We start from the raw sequence: 22,851 nt of genomic DNA on the forward strand, positions 1-22,851 counted from the left end.
AATAATTCATCCTAGAGATAAATAATAAAGGTGACAAGAGAACAACATGCTGTTTCCCTGCAAATTAAAGCATGTATTCTCTTACCTTATAGTGACCCAGACAAAAATGCCACATTCTGCAGACACTCCTACAGAGGCAGGTGTCTCACAGCTGAGTACACACGCTGTGAAATACTATTTCAGACACACCAGTTTAAGTTCCTGTTTACCCTCACTCTCCTTTACCAATTTTCATCCTGCCAGGACAGAGCTGCACAAATTTCCTTTCCCTTTCTCCTTCCCTAACAGTATCCTATAAACAGTACATATATTCCTGTAATTTCTGCACAGCAACAGAAGTGCAAAAGGAAAGATGGATCAGTGGGTAGGCCTTCAAAAATCACAGATCACACAGTTCTTTCCCTACAATTATTTCCTACATCTATACCTGGTAAAAAGCAGCATGAAAAAAAAAAACAAACAACAACAACCAAAAAAAAAAAAAAAAAAAAAACCACCAGCAAAAACCTTCCCCTATAAAATAGAAACATTTTATTGAGCTATATCACAGGCACATCCTTTACCTACAGAGCAAGTTAACTGAGATGACCCAAGCAGCCATAACAGGCAGCAGCAGATGTTTCTAAAGCATTTTGGCAGACTCAGACATGATCAACAGTGAAGTAACAAATACAATAAAACTACCATGAAAACTCTTGCCTCAGTACTTAGGTCACTTCTCAGTCAATTGCTTCAGAACTAATCTAAAAGCATTTTTAATTTGTGGATTTTCTGCTCTCTTTATGCAGATATATTATTACACAGTACTTAAAAATAACTTGTAGCATAGTCCCCAGTTTTGTATGTGTCCTACAGAAGAACAGACTGTTGCCTCAAGCCAAATGATAATTGAGAGAAAGGCTGTAAGAAGTGTCAGTGTCTCTTTCTAATAAGTGGGCAAAGTGGGAAAAAGCTGCAGGCAAAATGCTGTGCTAGTTCCATACAGTGAGCTAACAGGAAATGTCAGAAGTTTTCATGTTCAGGGGGCTGTGTTTTGTTTCAATAAGTCTTTACTGAAGCTGGTAGAATAGAAAATATTTGCCATCCAGTACAAAGGAATCTGGTGCACATTGGAGGATCTGTCAAATGGAAAAGGAAAAAAGATGCCTTTATTATACTTCTTATGCATTTTCATAAATTTAGGGTATTTCAGGCCAGGAAAAGACAAGATTATCCCGTTTGGTCTGTGCAGTGTAGTCCAAGAATCCAATTATCCTTTTCAAGAATATTTCCTCTATCAAATCCGTATCTTGTGGCTGGAATACAACATAATTTCTGCAATACAACACATTCTCCAATTAACAGCTTTGAAGTAGCTCATGTTCCCAGATAAACAGAACCAGTAGTCAACTGTTATCATGGGTATGTGTGAATTTGTCCAGCAGCAGACACCTGCCACCAAATTTTGTTATGTCGTTGTCTGCTAGATTTGTTATGTTGTTCTCTCTCTCCCCCCTATCTGAAAACTGGGGTTTTTTGTTCAGGTTTGCATCAACTGCAATAAGTTGCCTCTTAACCTTCTCCCCTGGCTTGATATACTGTGTAGATCTTCCTACATTTTTCTCCACAAGGCAAGCCTGCCAAACCTTAAAATATATTATTCTTTTGTGGTCCACTCCTAAATTTCCAGTGCTGTCCTGAAATGAAGATACTGGGTTTGGCATAGCCTTCTGTTCCATAGAAAAGTAACATAATCTCCACAGTTCAATAATCCTATGCTTGGATGTGCACTGTTATTGAAGCAGAGCACCAGGGAGACACTACTGCTGACTCCAGTACAAGCCCAGGTAGGGAGTACCACCCTCTTCTTGACAGGCTGGGCTCCAGCCTTGGATTCTCCATCTCCTTGCTCCATCTCTGCTCCATCTCTGAAAACTCAACAGCATTGAACAAGCAGCAGTTTATCCTGGATATTCATATGTAAAGTGCTCACATTTTCATCTAAATTACATTTATTCAATTTCTACTCTGGACATCAGCATGATAATGCTCATTAAAAAACACCAAAATTATATTACAGTGAGGCCCTAGTCTCTGCAAACACAAGACCACAAAAAAGCTTCAGTCCTGCAATTTGTCCCTCATGGAAGACTCACATCATTTTCCATAGCATGCATTAAGACCTATGTTCTTCCATCCATGAGGAAGATTCGTACAATGGCTTTACCTAGTAGTTGCACCATTAAAATCAGTTTAGCTTTTGATATAGGTGGAATTATTCACATACAAAATTGTTTGCAGTATCAAAGTCCACACTGCTTGCCCTAGCTACTTATAGAAAGTGTAGGAAAAGCCTTGATAGTTTTCCTAGCATGCAAATCCCTTTCTTTTCATCAGTAGAATTAGTGATGCAAGTCTGCCTATGTGAAGCTAATTGTGGGATTGAAACACAAGTTAAAAAATGGAATCAGAATATAGAGGTAATCCTATGGCCATGTTTGTGACAGAAGATGGATTGATGCAAAGAGCTGTGAAGGTGAATTGTCACTAAGACACATACAGATCCTCTACATGGAGAAAATGGCATCTGAGTAGGAGTGAAAAGCCTACCGAGGTTATAAAAAAGTAACACAGCCTTCACCTCAATGAGCTTTAACTCAGACTCTGAATTACACCATTGATTTATTTCAACCTGAAAAAGTAAAAATTATACCATTCTTTGAAAGACTGATGCAATGCAGGAGGATATGAATTTCAAGACAGTGTTAGGATTGTTTTTCATATACTCTCAAGTGTCTTTCAACACTTGAGAAATGTTTTCTTCCATAGAGGAGCCCTTGAAGTCCCATGCTGTCTCTTGCCATGGGAGAGTGATCACAGTAAGCTTCTCTTGAAGGCCTAGTGGGGCATCAGGGCCATCAATGCAGCTGAACACCAGTGTTTGCACTGCACAGCTGGGTAGGCTTTGGGAAGGACTCACTAGAGGGTTACTCTATGGAAATAGCTGTCATTTCAAAAGCATATGCTCCCATTATAAGAAAAGACACTTGTAAGGAGCCTCTCACAAAAGTTCTGAAGGGCATTATATGTAGGATCAGCATGACACCCCATACACAGTATCTTATGAATCACAGATTACTCTTCTCCAACAGATATGCCTAGCCAAAGCACACAAAGCCTTTGGTCTGCTTATACCCTGGGTACTGCAATGTGCCATTCAGCAGTGCACTGAGAGACTCTCCCAGGCAATGGGGCTGTTTGGATTGGGATCTGAGCACAAATCTCCTGAAGACTGCTCCCAAATAGACCTGCCTGCATCCCACTATGGCATATTTCACAGTAGGAAATTCCTGCGATAATGGGGTAACATACCACAGCTGTCACAGAATGCATCTTTCTAACTTGTATCAATAGCTGGAAAGAAAATTATTCTTTGCTGAAACAATTAGTGTCATCTAAGTTCTCCAAAATGGAAATTGCTGCCTATCCTGCTCAGATTTCACAGACTGGGTATTTCCTTCCAGCACCAAAGATTTTAAAAATCTTGCTGCTCTGATAAATTTCTTTTTACTATTCATGCATCAGGTCTTCAAGATAATGACTTATGAAATCACTATTGTAACACTGGGCATGTAAAAATGTTGGCACCTACCTGAAGGCAGCATGCATGATATACAAATGTCACCTTCCTCATGTTCCCCAAACTCCTGTGCTTTTGCTACCATGTTTGCAGAAGAGGTGCACACAGAGGTCTCAGACACGATTAGGACATCTTTGAGCTGGCTACTGTAGAGAGAAAAGTATGAGGACCCTATTGCTTAAGAGGGAAAAGACACAGCAAACAGGAAATCTTTTCAGAGTTTGTATTTCTGATGCCTTCTGTAGGACCCTGCCATCAATAACCCCACCTTCCTCATCATCTCAACGGTTAAATACAGCTCAGGACCAAAACCCTTTCCAAAGTGAGAAATTTAATATGACACAGCAAATGCTGGCACTACTGACTACTACCTCTGAGGCATCCCTCTTTCCATGCATTAGTGTGGCAAGGCACATGGCAGGAGGGGATTTATCACCCCTAAAACCTCCTAGGCTGTACAGGTAACTGATCAAAAGTGCAAGGAGAAGAGAAAAACGGAGCATTATATTAGCTTCACTGCTATGACAACAGATCAGTGAGCAGTAACTGCTTGTCATTTCACTCCCCTTGAAGCCACCTCTAACAGTGCCAAGACTCAGGCATTTCCTCTAAACAGATGAATCTCAAGAGGCTGATACAGCAGGTTCATAGCTTCATAGATATGCTGTGTAGAAGCAAGTAATGCACCTACTGCATGATCTGCCCTTCTAGCATCTGTACCCCAGGCAGGGCTCTGTACCTTTCCCATGGCTCATGCAGATGCTGTGCAGCACATAGGAGGTAACTCTCTGGCAAGGCAAGAGCAGAATACCTCTTGTGGGTCTATTGCTGAGTGAGATTTCAGTCTCTGAAAGGTATACCTGACAGCAATCTTCAAATCCCGTAAGGCACTAATTAATAATTTTTCAACTATCCTGGGATATGCCTTGCTGCGCATGTTGATAGGATATATGTAAAGTCATCATATAACAATGACACAAGGATGAAAGCTAGCACCATCATTATCTCTATTACTTGTGCCACAAAGTGTTATTAGACGAACACAGCTAGAAGCTGTAACACAACAGATTTTCCACAGCTCTCTGTTTCAGCTTTAAGAAACCTGCCAGGATGTGGAACAAATCATGTGGGTTACATTTACCAGACCTTGGAGGGCAGCAGATAAGTAATACTTCCTAACAATGAATCTGAGGCTAGGTACAGGGTGTTAGTGATAAGACTGTTATTTATGCCTATACAAACACAGAGCACCACACACTGAAAGCCACTCCATTAACCTCTGGAGGTTTAATGAGTTACAAACTCAACAGAACTTTTGAAGTAGTTGCACACTGCATGGAGCATGACTAAAGTGTAAGATAGGTCTCCTGTCCACAATGCTTGGCAAAGGTCTTGGAAGAAATTATCTGTGAGCAATGCCTGGGAATGAAAGCCACCTCTTTGTACAGTTGGATTTGGACTGACAAAGTGACACGGCAAGATGCTTTTAACACAGTTTAACTTTCTTTGTTTCCAAGCTTAAAGAGAAAGGTAAATGGGAGGAGGATTGAGAGAGCACTTGTGAGACTAATCACAACTTTTGAGGACCAAATTCATTGCTCCTGAAGCAGTGTAGAATTTTTTCTAATGAGAACATACCCCTTGAAAATACTAAGCACTTTAGCACTTGTTTAACTAAAATAGTCCTTTTTACATGTCGATAATAAGTCAGCAACAAGCTGGAGGTAAATTTGCTCAGATAAAATTTGCAAAGTTTTGTTCCCCCTATTGAGAAAAATCAGGTGTGCTGGGGACAAAGAAGGAGAAGAAAGGTGTGTCCTGCTCACACATACTGCCTCTGTGATCCAGTGGTGCTGCTGCTACCGTTCTCAAGAGACCTATTAAAATTAATTTCTAATTTTCTGAGTCATTAAGGCATGTGTCATTGTTGGATACAGTCCTAATATCAACCGAGTGTGCTGCTATCCAGCAAGCCTTGCTGGCCTGGGACAGAATCACGTTCTCAGACTATTAGCATACTGGGAAGCTCTTCAGTTAGGTGCAATTTGTCTCTATTTCTGTTTTGTAAGACTTTTATAATCCCTAAACTTATTTTCAACAGTCAAAATTATACTTTAATTACTTTTAAATAGAATATGCTCTTCAAAAATTATTTTCAAAAAACAATAGAAGGAATTATGCAAATATCATGTTGTTGGCAGTATCTGTTTTACTCTTTTACATGTGTGATGTTTTAAAGCCTTAGTCTGATTCAACCTAGATCTTAGGCTGAACTCCTTCAGCATGTCAGGCTACAGGACCACTGGCTGGGACCCGGGGCAGTTTCCTCTTTCAAAGGGGGTCATGTACCACCTTGCAGCTTCTTACATGAAATGGACTTAAGAATAATATCAATCCCTTTCAGAAATTAACCCTGCTTTTCTGACATACCTGTGCTGGAGAACACATTAGGTTTGCAAGTGCGTTGTAGCTATTTTTTTCTTTTAAGAACATTTACCCTGTCATGGTACATCAACCTAAACACTCTACCCCATATTCTTAAGCTAGCATTTTGAAGGTTTCTCCTTTTTTTGTGGCTACACATCTTGAACTTTGACATCTTCATGAGGGAGAGAACAATGGGTGAAGAAGAAGTAGTAATTTCTTAACTGCTTTAGGCAGAGGTCAGGCAGGACAATAAGCTGAGAGTCAAGGTAACAATGCAGCTGACGGTCCCATTGTAGGCGCTTTGTGTGTCAGTGAACTTGATTCATACTTAGTGTGAATAGAGGAATTCAGCTATTTCAGGAATGTCAGCAATTTTGTCGTAAAGAAACTTTGATCTTGCTCCAGTTTCCCAGGCTCATTCATTAGCTGAGAATGTGGAGGCTAAGATAGGCTCTCTCTCTTCTGGGAGACTGACTGCCTGATACTTAAATAAATCACCTGGTTTTTCTCCCTGTCCTCCTGGCAATAAAACAGTCCCTCACAGGTCCTCTTGGCATACGATAAAACTTTTGACTCCAAGGAAATCTCTCTCTGATGCATGGACTGGGAGGAATGCCTTTGATTTTTGAAACTGAAGGTCAGATTTTATAAACATACCACCCCAAAGCTGATCAGTCCCCATCTACCCCTCCTCAGTAACACGAGCTACACTAGTGACCTTTTGATACTTCTGACAATGTGGAAGTTGAAGAAATTTCTAGCTTTCAAAAAAAAAAAAAAAAAAACCAAAAAAACCCCCACCTTGTCTTTGTCCTGCTGGCTCTGTGTGTTTTGAATTGTGGAGTTCTGTTCTTTCTTCCTGGACAAGCTCTCTCAAACCAGGGCTGTTGAAGCAGTGTCTGAATCACTGAGCACCATGAGCACTAGACAGGCTAAACTCTCATGTGGTGATGCTCTCTCACCCTCTCTGGAGAGATAGAAGGATGAGCAGAGGAAGGTCTTTCTGGGCAGGGTTTGGAGTAAGGGGATCCTTTTCTCTGTTCTGATTTGGGATAAAAATTAATATTCTAAGCAATCATTCATTTTATCTGGTATTATAATAATACTTTTAAAACAAAGACACTTTTCTCTAAGGATCTAATTTTGTTTCTTTCAAAAATAATTAAAGCTCATTTTCCACTTCCTTTTCTCTCTGTTCCTGCTGTGAAGCAGGAAGTTACCTTTAAAAAAAGTGTTGAGTGCAGTAGAGAGAAGCTAATTGATTCATCCAAAGGTCAGAGGATATCAGAGCAGAAGGACAGAATGAAGCAAAGCATCCCAGCTCTCCTCTCCTAGCATTCAGAAAATATGCTCTGCCTCAGGTTCCCTCTTTGGCACCACTTACATTTTTAAATTTCTCTCAGTTCATTTTATCTTAGATCCCAGGTTTTCAATCGTCAAAATTTCTGGCTTTGCAAGCAGCACATTCATATTCTCAAACAAACAACACCCAGTTGTTAAGACTTCTAATCTTACATGTACTTACCTTAGGAAAAGAAATCACAAGCACACTTGTTCAAACAGTTTTTGTGCCAGCTTTCCCCACATTTAATCTTATTAAAATGTTTCCCCTATACAAAGGGATTCAGAAACATGTTTAAGAACATTTTCCAAACATTTTTAAGATTATGCTTAAAGCATTAAAGTTGCCAAGTGATGAGATTTTGAAAGGAGTGAAGACAAGATTCTAGAGCTCCATCTCCTCAAAGCCCACTCTCTGCATTTTTCTTCATTTCAGAAAAGATTTAGAGATGGAAGCTCTGTGTCAAGCACAGTTGCCCAGTCATTTTAAGGGTGCCAGTGCTGACCGGACTGCAGAACATGTGTTGGTGTCAGAAAGCCAGTCTGTTATGGTGTGGTGAAGCCTGGCTCTGTGATTATTCATCTACACACAATATGGGTCAGTAGAAACGAAAGAGAAAGCCATCTTTTCTGCTTACTTCTTGGTTAAAATCAACCTTCTAGATGACAGAGGCATTATCTTTTGCACTAATTTTGATAGCCCTGTCATGAAAACCATGATTTCTTTTACTTGCTTTCAAGTCCAGATTGTTATAATATCAGCAGAAATCATACTTTGTGGTCCTAAAAGCAGCCTCTCCCAGTGCTTTGTGTGTGTAAAGACAGGTGCTGCATGGAGGAATAAGATTCTCTTCTTATCTGCAAGCTGCTTTTGAAATCACTTACAGCTTTCTTGGACAATGAATGTATTTTCCTCTGTTAGGCAGGGGGATCTGCTACAGTCTTGCTCTGATGCACAATAAATCAAACCACTCAAGTATGCCATAATAAAAATACTTGCTTTGAAGTACAACCTTAAATGTCTAATTTCCTAGTGGTAACAACAATGCCTTATCATAGTTTTTTTTTTTTTCTCCTTCTGCCCATTTTCTCTGTCTGGTTGTTTTGTTAATATATGTGGCTGTCTAACAATTACATTTTTGATTCCAGATGTTTTGGCAAGAGAAATCAGTAAGGGGTCATATACATCCCAGAAATCTGATACCACCCAAGAAGTTGTTATATCAATTGACTAGTGCAAGCCTACCAAGATAATTCCCCCCCCCCCTTCTTCCTTTCTTCCCCTACTGCTTACCCTTTAGTCATCAATACAAAATGACAGAAATTCTTTTCCACAGCTACTATTACAGAAACATCCAGGGTGGGGAGTTTAAAGCCTCATGCAAATAAGATCCATGTGGTTTTGATGCAGGAAGAAAAAACTATTTTAACTAAAAAATGAGCTCAGGCACTTTCATGGTGGACACCATATATCAATGAACAGTTCATTGATAAAGGCATATTTGGACACAGAGATGCATAGGTGCACGCATATGAATGCAAAAGTATTTCTTCTGCAGGCTGTTTATGACCAGTTTTTAGCAAAATTTTTTCCTGCAGGGCAACAGAAGTAGCAAGAGGAGGCCATCACTAATTTTATGTCTATTGTCATGGCAGAGGTGTATTTTTTGAAGAAGATAATCTTATGTTTTACCACTCACTGGTAAACGGTACAATACCATTATCACTTGGTATGGACTTTTTCAAGGTTCTCCTTCACTACTTATAGTCATGAGTTAACAGAGCAATAAATTGAGAGATCCTGGATTACACCCAAACAGTGATTAAACCCTGAAACCAGCCATTAAAAATGAAGAAAGAAAGATGCATAAGAAGTCAGAGAAGTAAAAAATTACAGATTATTTTAAATATTTTCTATGTCTCATCTCTCATAGGAAATAAGGATGTATAAATTACTGGCCTATTTCCATGCTTCCTCCAACATTTACTCCCAATCTGAAAACCTTATCACATGTTGCAGTAATTTTCCTTTCTTTTTAGTAAAGTTGTGGTCCCATCACAGCCCCAGGGCTTTGGGTTAAATTGGGTAAACCATATCCAGATTTTCTGCTCTGTGTTTTTCAAAGAATCTGTCCATTTTACTCTGCATGGTAGCCACAAGGGAGTGATCAAAGACGTTAATTCCTGAAAAGAGCGTAATGGCCTGTCAGTTCTGCCATTGCCCTCGAGGACAAGCAAAAGCAGATCTCTTTTTCTCACCTATCTGGGTTACAGCAAACTCTTGGCAGATCAAATGTCAGATCTTCAGATTCAGTGAATGGCAGGGAACTTCATTGCCTTTAATTACTGATAGTGCAGGACTTCATGGCAGAAAACATGACCAAAAGCTAGAATGAAACAGTCAGAAGAACAGCGGTGTAGGAAAGAAATGGGTAATGAAAGCTGCAACTGAGCAGAGACCTTGGAAATGAGAAGTCTAACCTGATATTTAAAAAATGCCAATTCAAAGATTAATGACTAAGTGACAATCACAGGGAAAGACAATTATTTTAGCTATTGAATTTTTAATGGATTAAAAAGAAACAAGACTGAGACACTCTGCAGAAGAGGCAAATGCATTATGAGAGGGAAGAAGCAGCAGAAATTATGGATAAACACTTGAACAGAGACATGGAGGGAGAGAGACAAATATGTTAATAGAGAGTCAGTGCTGGAGTAGAACAGACTAACCTGGACTTTGCCAACCCAGTACTTGCACATGGCCCTGCACAGTGCCACAAGCCATACCAGCTCCTCCAGGCAAGGCTGCTCTCAGCTTTATATGTCCCAGGACAAAACTAGCAGGAGCTGGGTATTGACAGAGAAGGAATCAACATCAAGACCATAAAAATGTGGGAAAGATGTTGCACAGAGACTCTTCCTGCTCCCACAGGAGCTCTTGCCCTCTCTCTGTCTGAATATGGGAACTTCCTTAGCCCAAATGCTATTATGCCATGACCCCCTAAATTTTGTATCCCTCAACTATGGCATGGAGATGATAGAACTTTTCAAGAATTTCCAAGATCATCTAATAAAGCAACTAATTACACAATGCTGAAAAAAGAGACATGTAAAGCATGACAAGTGACATTATTTAAACTACCGAGAAAACTACAGAAACTGTTTTATTTTCAAAGATGACAACCAAAGATGGCCTTCATAATAACAACATATAGACAATCTCTGAGCAACGCATTGAAGGAAATTTATCCAGTTTCTATGGCGACTGACTCCCAAATAGACAAACTATTTATTATTAGACAATCCTTCTGGCTTAACTCAAATATTATCTGGAGTCAAATGAAGCAGTTTGAATTACAGCTGCACATCTAAGACACTAGAAGGTACTATTCTTGGTGAATTATACAACATCTGGAATTCAGCCTCACTCGTGTAATTTTAAGCCTTTTTCTCTAGCTATAGATATGTGAATATGAATATGAATCTTTCTGTTCAAGGAGATCTATGACCCTGAATATGAATTGTGAGTAAGGTGGCATTGTCAGTGCCGTATCTGTAAGACTGACAAATACAATTATGTTTTCTCTGCTTGATGGAAAAAACCTACAGTAGTCTATTCTTAAGATCAGTTTTTCCTCAGAGTCTTTTTGACCATTTAGTGAACTATTACCATAGTAAGGAGTGCTTAAATCAATGTCTGCAGCTTTAAGCTTTGGAGACCCTGTAACATAGCTCTAGAGCTAACCTGTAAGAGTAATATTTCAAGGTCCTCCTTTAGTTCCCTAATGCCAAATTCACCAATCTACTTTCTTAAGAGTGTTTTTTAAAAATCTCACTTGATTTCATTCCTTTTTTTCTGGAAAATTCTCTGTAGCTGAAACTCTAGTATTTCTTTAACCAGGGAGACTGACATGAGCAGAATGGATATCTGAAGTTGATTAAAAGCAAGTCATGTGGATAAGAACCCACAAAGAAATCTATTAATAATGCCTGAGAAACCAACAATGCTTCAGGATCTGGCCAACTTGTACAGCTTTCACATTAAACCATCATATGCTGAGCCTACTGAATTAAGCCAGTTCTAGGGAGACATATGATGGCAAAAGATATACTCCTGCTTCAGTTTGTACAGATGTCATGCCACTTGTCTCAAACTGATAGGGACTGTTATAGAGTGATCACAAACAAAAACAGAAGACTGTTACTTTATTTTACTTTATTTAAAATAATACCATAATTTTTCTCAAGAAAACCAATGTTGCACTGCTGGGTAAATAATACATTTTTTTCATGTCAATAATTACAGAATTAGCATAGCTTGTGATTTCTAACCAGCCAAACTTAGCCACTACTATACTGCAGGTCACACATCCACAATTTTTAAAAACAAAGGAGGATGCTACTTCAATGAAGTTAAAATCTGAAACCCCAAACTAGGTATTGTTCATTTTTACACTGTTCCTGAATATCAGAAGACTAAAAATTCCAATCTAGAAGAGCACATTCTCTGCCTCTTTACAGATACACATATATTTGTATGTATACAAATACATTCAGATCCATATATAATTTATCTTTATTTATTCAGCAAGTCCACTCATGATGTTCAGCTTCAAAATGTTAGAGAAATGACCTGACAAAAGTTGATAAGAAGGTTTAACACAGTCCAAGTTCTAACCAGTTGTTTTTTCAGTTTATCAATAACTATAATAAGTGATAATGACTTAGTCCATGTGGAACATATTCGATTTTATTTACCACACTAAAAAAAACAATCTTGACCTCCCCCATCATCCATCATCAAATCACCTGCACAACTGAAAATGACAAGCAAACTGAGATTTAAACTGGCAAGTCACCTGGGCAGAAGATCAGACCCCAGGATTTTTCCTCTCTTATTCTGAAACAAAAGTTCCCATTGGAACAAAGGGGGCCCCAAACATTCCCCTCAAAGGAAGTAAATACTGGACCGAAACACTGTAAACAGTTAATCAAAACCCTGTGGGGGCCAAGAACATCGAGAAAGAATCTAAGGCCTTGGCTGCTGGAAGCTGTAAGAATTCATCAGGGGAAGGTTTACCTGGCATGTGCCTTTTGCAGACACTGGGCATATGCTGACCACTGTCAGCACAGATGGGATACTGGATAAGAGAGGCCTTTGTTCAAGCCTAATATATCAAGCTTCTGTGCCAAGCAAAAATGGAACTACTGTAAAGGAAAACAATCTAGCAAAATAAAAATAATTTCTTTACTTCCAAAACCACACTTGCCATTCTCTTTTTCAGTATTTGCCTGCAAATCTCCCTGAAACTGTTCTGAAGAAAAAATTTGTGATGACATCATACATTGTTGGGTCTTCACTCACTGCAACAGTCAGTCAAGAACAATACAGTCCTGAGCTTTACTCTGGGGTCAGACACATCTTCCTCAGCCTTCCATTGCCATGACAGTAGCTGCCACACTCTCTTCTCTTTTTTGACGGCTTCCTGTGTCCTCCCTCACCCTTCTACCTGCCTCACTAGAACTATCAATTAATGCTGTGGAATTTGGCCCCATGAATAAAAGTTTAGGTGTTAAAACATAGAGATGCAAAGATGCCTCAACTGAGGCCTGAATTAAAGAGGGCTGATCACATGTATGTACCTACATAAACATACATGTGTACAATATATGTACCTTCCCTTTTCCACATTCATTCTCTCTTTCAGATAAATATTGGTGTTGAGCATGGTGTTGAGCTCACAGTGAGCTCAGATCTGAAACTTGGCAGGTGTCTACCTCTTTTTTCAGGACTCTAAACTAAGAGCCACTAGGGATTTAGATACATAAATGCGAGTTTGGATATGGTAATGCAGAAAGCAAGACATTCAACACCTGTGCAGAACTATTTGTCCTTGTTGGGATGTACTGAAGATATCTTTATTTCATCACACTTTATTCCATCACACTTGAGCCATCATTTAAGGTCTCATATAAACTCTCTCTGTGCTGAAAATTGAACTTCTATAATCCTTGCTCTGAGTATAACATTTACTTCATTTTATATAAAACAAAACTGATGTCTTCTTTACCCTGATTTTTAAAATTTATTTTGCTTCAGGAAAAAACTCTGATTACCATCAAGCAATTTTAAACAATGTGTTTTCAACTCTCTCCAATCTGTTACTGCTAAGTGAAAACATATTAAGTGTCACTATTAGTTTTCCAGTCTTCTCCCAGCTTGCTATAACCAGCACCATTAACTTGTTTCTCTAATTAGATGGCTACATCTATTGGCAAGCCAGTCTGCTATCAACTGTGTCCTCTTACATGGTCTGCTTATTATCAACTCTTATTTCAGCAAAATATAAGCAGCTAGGAGTTTACCAATTATTCCACAGATGCCAGGTTATTTCTAGAATGATTACTGTGGTGTCCATGTCACTAGCAAGTGTTAATCCAGGCATGTGAGCCCTGACATTTATACCTACTCGACAGAGGATGGCTTTATCTATTTAGATAGCTAAGTTATACTGGGAGCTATTTTGATAAACTCATGGGACTTAAGTGCAGTTACCTTTGAGAGGGAAAGCAGAAGACTCTTAATTTTTAAATGGATTGGTAATATCATGAGATATAAGCAGTAACTACAGATCCTAACTCCTATGGTATTTAGGAAACTAAGAAAGTAAAAGCTTGAAACAGGTAGAAATCCCTTCTTACCTACCTCCTCTCCATCTCTTAGATTGTCAATGCACTACTTAAAGAGATTGCAGAATTTCTCATTAATCTGACCAGAACTGTGGGATCCTCTGCTCCAGAAATACATACAATATGTATTTTCTATTAAATAGTAGCTTGATTTTCTTCTGCTTCTAGCATCCAGTGTATTGTAAGTTTTTAATGTCTAAATAACAGAGCCTGGTTTCCTTTTCTGCTCCTTTGTGTTGTTCTGAAGTGATTCCTGATGTGCTCTATCAACGGCTCTATAATCTAATACTAATCTGCCTTCTATAATAAGACAAAGTGAAGCTGGAAATCTCCTCTGGATTTACAGGACATGAACCAAACAGCTTAAAGAGCCAACAATAGCCAACAATATTAGAAAAAGTCAGCTGCGGAAAGCTTTTACCAAGAAATTAATCACTGCAGTATCAACCCCAAAATGAAAACAACCACACACATACAGGAAAGAAACACACAGAAGAAAGTGATGGAAGCTTATGTAGAAACAAAAGTTTAGGACAAGCACCAGCTAATGTCAGAAAAGCCATGAAAGGCTCAGTCTAAATTCAGTAGAGTAACATAAGGCACCGTGGAAAGATTTAGCTGCATGACACCTGATATAATCAAAGGAAACTAACAAAGGTTAGAAAGCTGGCAAAGTATCTTAAAAGACAGTATCTCTAATGTTCTTTTCTCTCCTCCATCTAACTTCATAAAACTTCCTATATTAGGTGTTCTTCCTGTAACAGTTTAAGCAACAGTTAAGTTGCCAGCATGTAAATCATAGTTTGTGTTCATTTTTGTGTTTTGTTTGTTCATTTGAGTGTTTTTTTGTTTTTTTGTTTTGTTTTGGTTTGGTTTTGTTGTTGTTTTTGGTTTTTTGGGGTTTTTTGGTTGTTTTTTTTTTTTTTTCTGGAGCTTCTGAATGGTAGTGGGGATAGCACACAACAAATGGCAGGGTGGGTTCATCTGTGATGCAGTTCCACAGACCTGAAAAGCCACAGAACCAGCGCAGCTAGAATTCCAGCACAGGCCATCTTAACTGACCAATGGGTTATATCCTGGGCACAACTGGTCTCTTCCTCAACTTTTCAGCAAGCTTTAGAGTAACTCATGAATTTTCCATGCTGCTGGTTTGATGCTCAGAGCGTTTTTTTCTCGGGTACTGTGGATTAGTGAATAATGCAGGCCAGCAGCAGCACAAGCACAAAGGTGAGGTCAGCACCCCTTTGGGTATCAATGGCAGCCCAGATGACGATTTTTCACTCTTTTTCCCAATGTAAAACTTCACAGTTCTGCTGAAATTGATGCATTTTTACTGGAGTGGAGAGAGCTTAATCTCTACATAACCAGATAATTTCTTGTCTTTTTTACAGTCTATGTAATAAGAATGAAACACAGTCTTTGAAGACTAAAATGTAGTTATGTACTCTGAATGCACTTCACTGGAAAATGCTTTGTGTGACAAGTCAGTGCAGCTGGATGGATGGCCTCCCCTCCATTTGAGGCCAAACGGAAACAGGAGGATAATGCAACGCCTTCTCCAGCCAGAGCATGCCTTCTACAGAAGCCTCATTGTATTCAGGTGCATTTATAGCTGGGAGCCATGACACAAAGTCACAAAAGAGGTACAAGCAGCTCCTTACAATGGGCTGATGTCTCAGCCATACAGAAAGAAAGCCATTGGCTGAGCAGCACTCGGAGCAGTCTGTATTGAATCCTTCTCGGTTCTGGTGTGAGTGGTGTGTCTACTAATGATCTCACTGGCTGCTCTAAGCCAGTGGCAGTCTGTATGTCATAAAACTCAAAATGGCTCAGAAGCTCAAGGGACACACTATCTGTCTGAGAGAGCTGGAAGGGGATTGGGGGCCTTTCAGGGATGAATTACAGACAATATTACAGACAACAGGCAACATTTCCCACTGACATGCAGGGCTAGGCTGGGTAAGCATCTAAGACCTGAGGCTCACTGCCCAAGTTGTTTAGGCTCAGACAACTCTGGCCTGGCAAAAGGAAGGGCACCACAACAGCTCACAAGCAGCCCATTGCCAACCCAGCACAGTGCTCCTTCCATCAGGTTAAACACCACTTCCTCATTCTCCTAGCTCCTAAGCAGACTACACTCTGCTCCATTTGATGAAGAGCTTGGCTACATAAGAGTATTCCCACTACTGTCTTATAGCATAAGCTCCTGCTGAAAGATTCCCAGCACAGTTTATGGGTGTATACATGCAGAAAAAAACCTGAAAGGACATTTAAAAATGCTCCTATGGGATGCAGTGAGAAGCTTGAGGACCTCCTCAGAGGTCCAAATCAGAGAGAGAAGCTGAATATTTTATTCCTCATCCTACAGAGATCTTGACTCTCCCACTTCATAGATTAATAAATTTAGCTACATTAAACTCAGTTTCATTAACAGGAGATTAATTTCTGCTGTCTTGCCCTCTGACAACCTACAGTAGTGCCAATCAAAATGTTCTTGTCACACCCTGATGGAAGGAAAACTCCAATAGCAGACTGCCTGAGAGGAAAGGTATCTCATGAGGAGACAAGGTCTGCATGAGTGGTCACTGGCCTTAGGCCAAGGTTCTGGACCTTCCAATATGTCACTAATCCTCTCTGACTAGACACCTCTGTTGCAGAAGCTACTTAGCTGGATTGAACTACCCAAATAAGTGAGGATTCTGGCTTACATGGACACCAAGACACCAGCAGAAATACAGGAGCTTAGTGAGACCACTTCTGTCACAACTGTAGGGAGAATCTCAGAACAGAAAGACCCAAAAATATACAGGCAGATTTGTCTACAGTAGAGAAGAACATATCTAATTCTGCAGAAAAGCACCCCAGAAAAATATCTGCTCTTGTATCCTCTGATCCTCAGTCCATCTTATGCCAGCCCAATATGCTTTAAACTGGGCTGAAAAGTTTAATGGAAGAACTTCAACAGCCGACCTCCTTCTGTCACCATCATATACAAGAATGAATAGAAAAAAGCTCTGCCTTTCTGATCATGTTTTTGGAGGCTGTTATCCCCCAAGATGACTTCAAGTTTTTTACACAAAGGGTCCTCACACTGCTCCTCATAATGGAAGGCCTATTGGTCTAAATGAAACTACCTGGCACTTTGTTCTGGAAATTAAAATAATATTGGATGTTACACACTGAAATCTTACTGAAATAAAGGTACTTCAAATACACAATATTTACGCGATGCAGAACAAGTGCATTTCTATACATTGCTTTTATATAAAGCAGGAGTGACTCTATGTACATTGCTGTAATCTCAAAATGGCACCTTATTATCAAAATGAGATCAAGGCTTGAAATACTAGAAACGCAGGTGGAAATAGAAATTTCCAAGAAAAGTAGATTGCTCTATGACAACTACCCCACCCACAAATAAAACCTATGTAAAACCCCAAATGACAACAAAACACTGAGTTTGTAGTGCTGTCTTTCATTTTAACACTCATCTCTAAATATCTAAAGGTAAAACTAGCACTTTATATGCCAAACAGGAAAAAAATGGGGTTTGGATTTTCTCGTTGTCAGGGTTTTTTGCTGGTTTGGTTTGGTTTGGTTTTTTGGTTTTGTTTATATGTTTTCTTGTTTGGGGGTTTGTTTTGTTTTTTTTTTTTTCTTTAATGTGCTCTATAAACATGTTTCAGGGCTTAAATAATGTGGCAAATTTTGAACTGTCTTTGTTCTGCTAAAATCCAAAAGGAAAAATTTTGGTCTTTTAGATTGTAGGAAGTGTTGCTTTAGGTTCTTACGTGAAACTTAGAATTCAGTTATAAAAATGCTCTGGGCTTCAGAACATTCAAAGGTGAGAAATGAGACAGAGCTTGTATTACATTGAAATCCTGAGATATGGCAGACTTTCCTAGGAAATCCAATTCTCACAGCTGTGGGTTCGTAAGAATTAAACACACCTAGTAGATCAAACCCAGATGCCAAGAAAATGTTTCCAGGACTGAAATTATAAACATGTTGACACCATATTAATTGATTTGTTTTTAAAATGCAAAGGCCTGTGCAGAAAGGTTATGCTTGGATAAAAGCCCCATCATTTGAAATGTATAACTATTTTCTATAGATTGTTTCCTACAGCAACTGGAAAAACATGATCTACTAAGGATAAAATTTCTGCTACAAACACATTATAAAGGACTACAGGGAATGAGTTCTAAGACAAGTGAATTTAGAAAAAGATGGAATGAGCTACAGTAGTAGAGGAATGTTGTTCCATCCCAGTCAAAGACAGTGTCCCCAGGTTACAAGAAAGATCTGTGTGCTGGTTTTCACTGAGTTTATTTTCTTCACAAAAGCTAGCATGTGGCTGTGTTTGGATTTGCATTGAAAGCAATGTTGGTAACACAGGGATACTCTGGTTATTTCTGAACAATACTTTTCTGCTCCTCATCTGAGCCCAGCAATAAGGAAGCTGTGGATGCACAAGTAGTTGTGAGGGGACATAGCTGGACAGCAGGAATATTTCATACTGTATGGCATATTTCTCAGCATGTAAATCTAAGGGGAAGGAGAAGGAAAAAGAGGAAGAAGCTCAAAGTAAAGGCCTTTGTCTTTCCCAGTAACTGCTGTGTGTGATGGGGCCCTACTCTCCTGAAGATTGCTGAATACCTGCCTGCCCACAGGAGGCACTGAATGACCTCCTTGTTTTTCCTGGCTTACGTGCATGGCTTTTGCTTTCCCTATTACACTGTCTCTATCTCAACCTACAAGTTTTTCCACTTTCACCTTTCCAATTCTCTCCCCCATACCACCAGTGGGGAGTGAGAAAATGGCTGTGTAGGGATCAGGAAACATCTGGGGTTAAACCAAAAAAATCTGAGAAAAATCTGAATCTGAATTACCTTGATTAACTCTCTTTTAGAGGCTCTCTTTCATATTCAGAACCAAGTCTGACTTCAGATTTCATGTATCACTTCTGACTAAATAAAACACAGTATATAATCATCCACACAGTGTGAAATTTGGATCTACCAAGAGACAGAAATGTTTTCTAATCAGGATCAGCTGTATGGTCTATAAAAGTAAGGAAGACAATGTACCAGGATGAAGTCTATACAAAAAGATAATAAGACATGAATAGTTTTTGGGGAAAACATCATTTAATGGAAACTATCCATTCATGTCCTTCCACCCACTAAGAGCTAGGTTTACACCCAGACACTGGCATGTAGAAGAGAGCAAACTTAGATAAATCTTAGAAACATGTTTTTAGAGAGAATGCTGAAATATATTACCTGTTTTTATGAAATTAGGACACTTTTCAGTCTCAAGATGACCAACTACTCAAATTTCAAACACCATTAAATTTTCATCACAGGGGTTTTTTTTGTGTAAACTTTAGGTGCATCAAATCAATCAAAATGAAAAACAAAGCCAAACTGTAAGTGTACTCTATTATTTAGTGATAGAATTATGAGTGATAAAAATATCTGTACTATAATATCTGGAATAAATAAATACGGGATATTGTTTACAGTATATTATAACAATATATGCTGAAAGATCAATTAAGAGTCACTATATTTATAGAGTATAAATATTTTATACGAAAAAACAGGAAGAGGGTGGCTCAAGGTCATTGGATGAGGCTTCCTACTGCATTAATACAAAAGTGGCAATAGAGAAGATATGACATTTTAGCTAAACAAGTACTTTATGTGAGCACAGTTGGATAAACTGTTTTGCAAAGGGGACTTCAATTGGATAATGCCCTGGTAATAAAGAAGGGCAATAACTCCTTTACAATATACAGAGCTCTATTATCTACTCTGCAAGTGGTTCTTCTCTCCCTCTTTTTCCCAGAGGGTAAGGGGTGTGGAGTAGATTCAGTCACTGTTTATTTAAAGAAGAGGCTCGTAATTTAAAGAGATTATTAGGCATTAATTCATAGTAAAGAATTACTATGACTGACAGACAACAGAAGGGAAACAAACTCAGAAGCCATTTCCTGAACAATACTTGACCTTACCATTGTTGGTCAAATAGCAGTCTTGCAATGAGAACCAAAGTTGTTTTACCACAGAAGTTAGCACAAAGAGAAGAAACTTGTCAGCAGGATTACAAAATAAAGTGAACTGATTTGATAACATATTTATAAATTACCACACTTTATCTACACAAACAATACTCATTCCAAATAACATTTGTCAAAATATTTAATCCCCAGTGGTCTCAATTTATATCTTTGAATAAAAAGGGAATTTGATATCTTCTTCTAATACTCACAAACAGAGTCTCAGAATCCCTGAGATATAGTTGGGGCCCTGGCCCATCCTGAAAACAACAGAAACTTGCCCTCCTCACCTCACATCCACAAGCAGCCAGTCTGGACCTGTTCTCATAATCACGCAGTTACTGACTTAAATAACCAGCTGGATGTAATTCAGAAGTCTGTCAATATGATAATGTTTCATATACAGCATCACTCCAAATTAGTAATCTAGTCCACCCAATCACATTCTCTCAATCTACAGCCAGCTGCAAGTGGTTTGGGAACCACTGCTGAACCATGGAACAGACTGGGTTGGAAGGGATTTTATAAGGTCATCTAGTCCAAGACCCTTGGCATGGCCAGAGACATCTTCAACTGGATTAGGCTGATGGGTGAGCTTACAGTTCCATCCACTGTTGCCAGGAATGGAGCATCTACCACCTCTCTGGGCAAACTAGTCCATTGTTTCACCTGTTTCATCATAGAATATTTTTTCCTTGTATTTAGTCTGAATCTACCCTGGTTTAGTTTAAAATCATTACCCCTTATCCTATTGCAAAAAGCCATATGAAAATGTTTGTCCTCATCTCTTTTATGAACCTTCTTTAAGTACTGAAAGGCTTCACAGGATCTCTCTGGAGCCTTCTCCAGACTGAACAACCTCAACTCTCTCAGCCCTTCTTTGTAGGACAGGTGTCCAGCCCTTTCATCATTCCTTCTCTGGACTCACTCTCTTAGATCTGTTTTACCTGTATTGAGAACTCCAGGGCTTGATGCAATACTCCAGTCATTAATGAGCTGTGGGTCTCATTGCCACAGGAGACCAAAATGAAAAATGCATTCAAAAAGTAATCAGATATTTTTATGCAAAAAATCGGTCTGAAGCTAGCATATACCTACCATTTGGTGACCCTCTGACTCAGGAAGACCCTAAGCCACAGACTGTAGTAAATTTGGACTACATGCAAATGCAATGCAAAAAGGGGAACATTCCTTAGTGCCTGTTTCATGCCTTATTTTTTTTTCTTAAGCATTGGATGTTTCCTACTTCCAGGGGTGGGACAATTTGCCAAACATATTTTTTGGATTTAGCTGGTACAGCTTTGCAAGTAAGCAAGGACACAGAGGTGAGGATCAGTAAAATCAAGGATACGAGCCTACATTTCTAGCAACAGAAATGCAGGACAGAGCAGATGGCAGGTAAACAGTGGTTTTCCTGGTGCTTCAGGAAATGCCAGGATTCACTTTTCTCACTGTTATTTTACCTTCTTTTATTCATCTGTTTTCTAGATACTTAAAGAGGAACAACATTTAAAATTTCCAAGCTCCATACCCCAAATGTGTTTTTTTAAATTTCACTTACAAAAAATGATTTTTGACAACTTATTCATAATCTCTCTCAGACCCAGGTGAATCAGGAGCAGAACCACTCTATGACCGAGCTACAGTCACAAACTGATTGTGACAGGCTTCAAAAGTTACTGTGACATTTTACAGCCTCAGTATTGTGCCTAATAGTTTGTTCTTATTTAAATATTCATTAACTGAATAATTTGCATAGAGATATTTCAGACAAAATAAATAAGAAAAGATACAAACTTATTTTATCAGTAAACCCAAGGCCTTTAAAATCCTTGAACAATGCAAGTCAAAGCAACTGAGAAAACTAAATTTATTTTTCAGAGAAATGTTCTTCATACTCCCTTTAGCAGTAAGGGTCTAGGAGCTCCCACTAGGAGCTTCCCACTAGACTCAGAAGTCATCATCAGTTTTATTTTGCAGTGGCTCTTCAGCTTCGAGATTTGGTTTGTTTCATTCTAAATGAAAAGAAAATCTTTCTGAGCATGATATGATCCAACAATGGGATTGCCTAATGATGGTCATTTGACCAAAGAGTTACCTTTTAATTTTACACCCTATACAAACGAGCAGTGAGACAACCCTAGTTCTCAAAAATCCTCTTATCAATTGCAGCAGTTCTGAGAAACAGGGTGTTTCAGCAGAGCAGCATATTTTCAAATATGTGTGTTCTGAAAGCACCTAAGAAAGCTTTGTTAAGTATTATTTCTTATACCAACCAACTGGAGAGCCTGCACCTACCACTAGATTAATTTGCTTTGTCAATCATTCATTCCAAATAGCTCCTATGAACATTATGAGAATGTGCTCCCTTCTCCACTTCCTGCCTACAGGCTTCATTGTCAGACGAAATTAATTTTTCTCATTTTGGATGTGTTTAAGAAATACCTAAGTGTTATAAATAAACAGATAATATACACAAACAAAAGCTGAGCCTGCCAAGTCCCAACAAGTCAAGAAGATGCAATAGTTTGTACATGCTTGAAATTATGGAGCAGTAATTGCAACCAGAAGTGAACATGACATGCCAGCACAAACAAAAATTGGTACATCCACATTTCTGACATGTTTCCTTCACAAAGTTCTATCCCCTGCCACCATGGAAATTTACTTGGCATGTGGTTTGGTTGCTTGGTCAAACAGATGAAAATTA

The sequence above is a fragment of the Cinclus cinclus genome, chromosome Z, assembly GCF_963662255.1.
Source record: "Cinclus cinclus chromosome Z, bCinCin1.1, whole genome shotgun sequence".
In the NCBI taxonomy this organism is placed as follows: domain Eukaryota; kingdom Metazoa; phylum Chordata; class Aves; order Passeriformes; family Cinclidae; genus Cinclus; species Cinclus cinclus.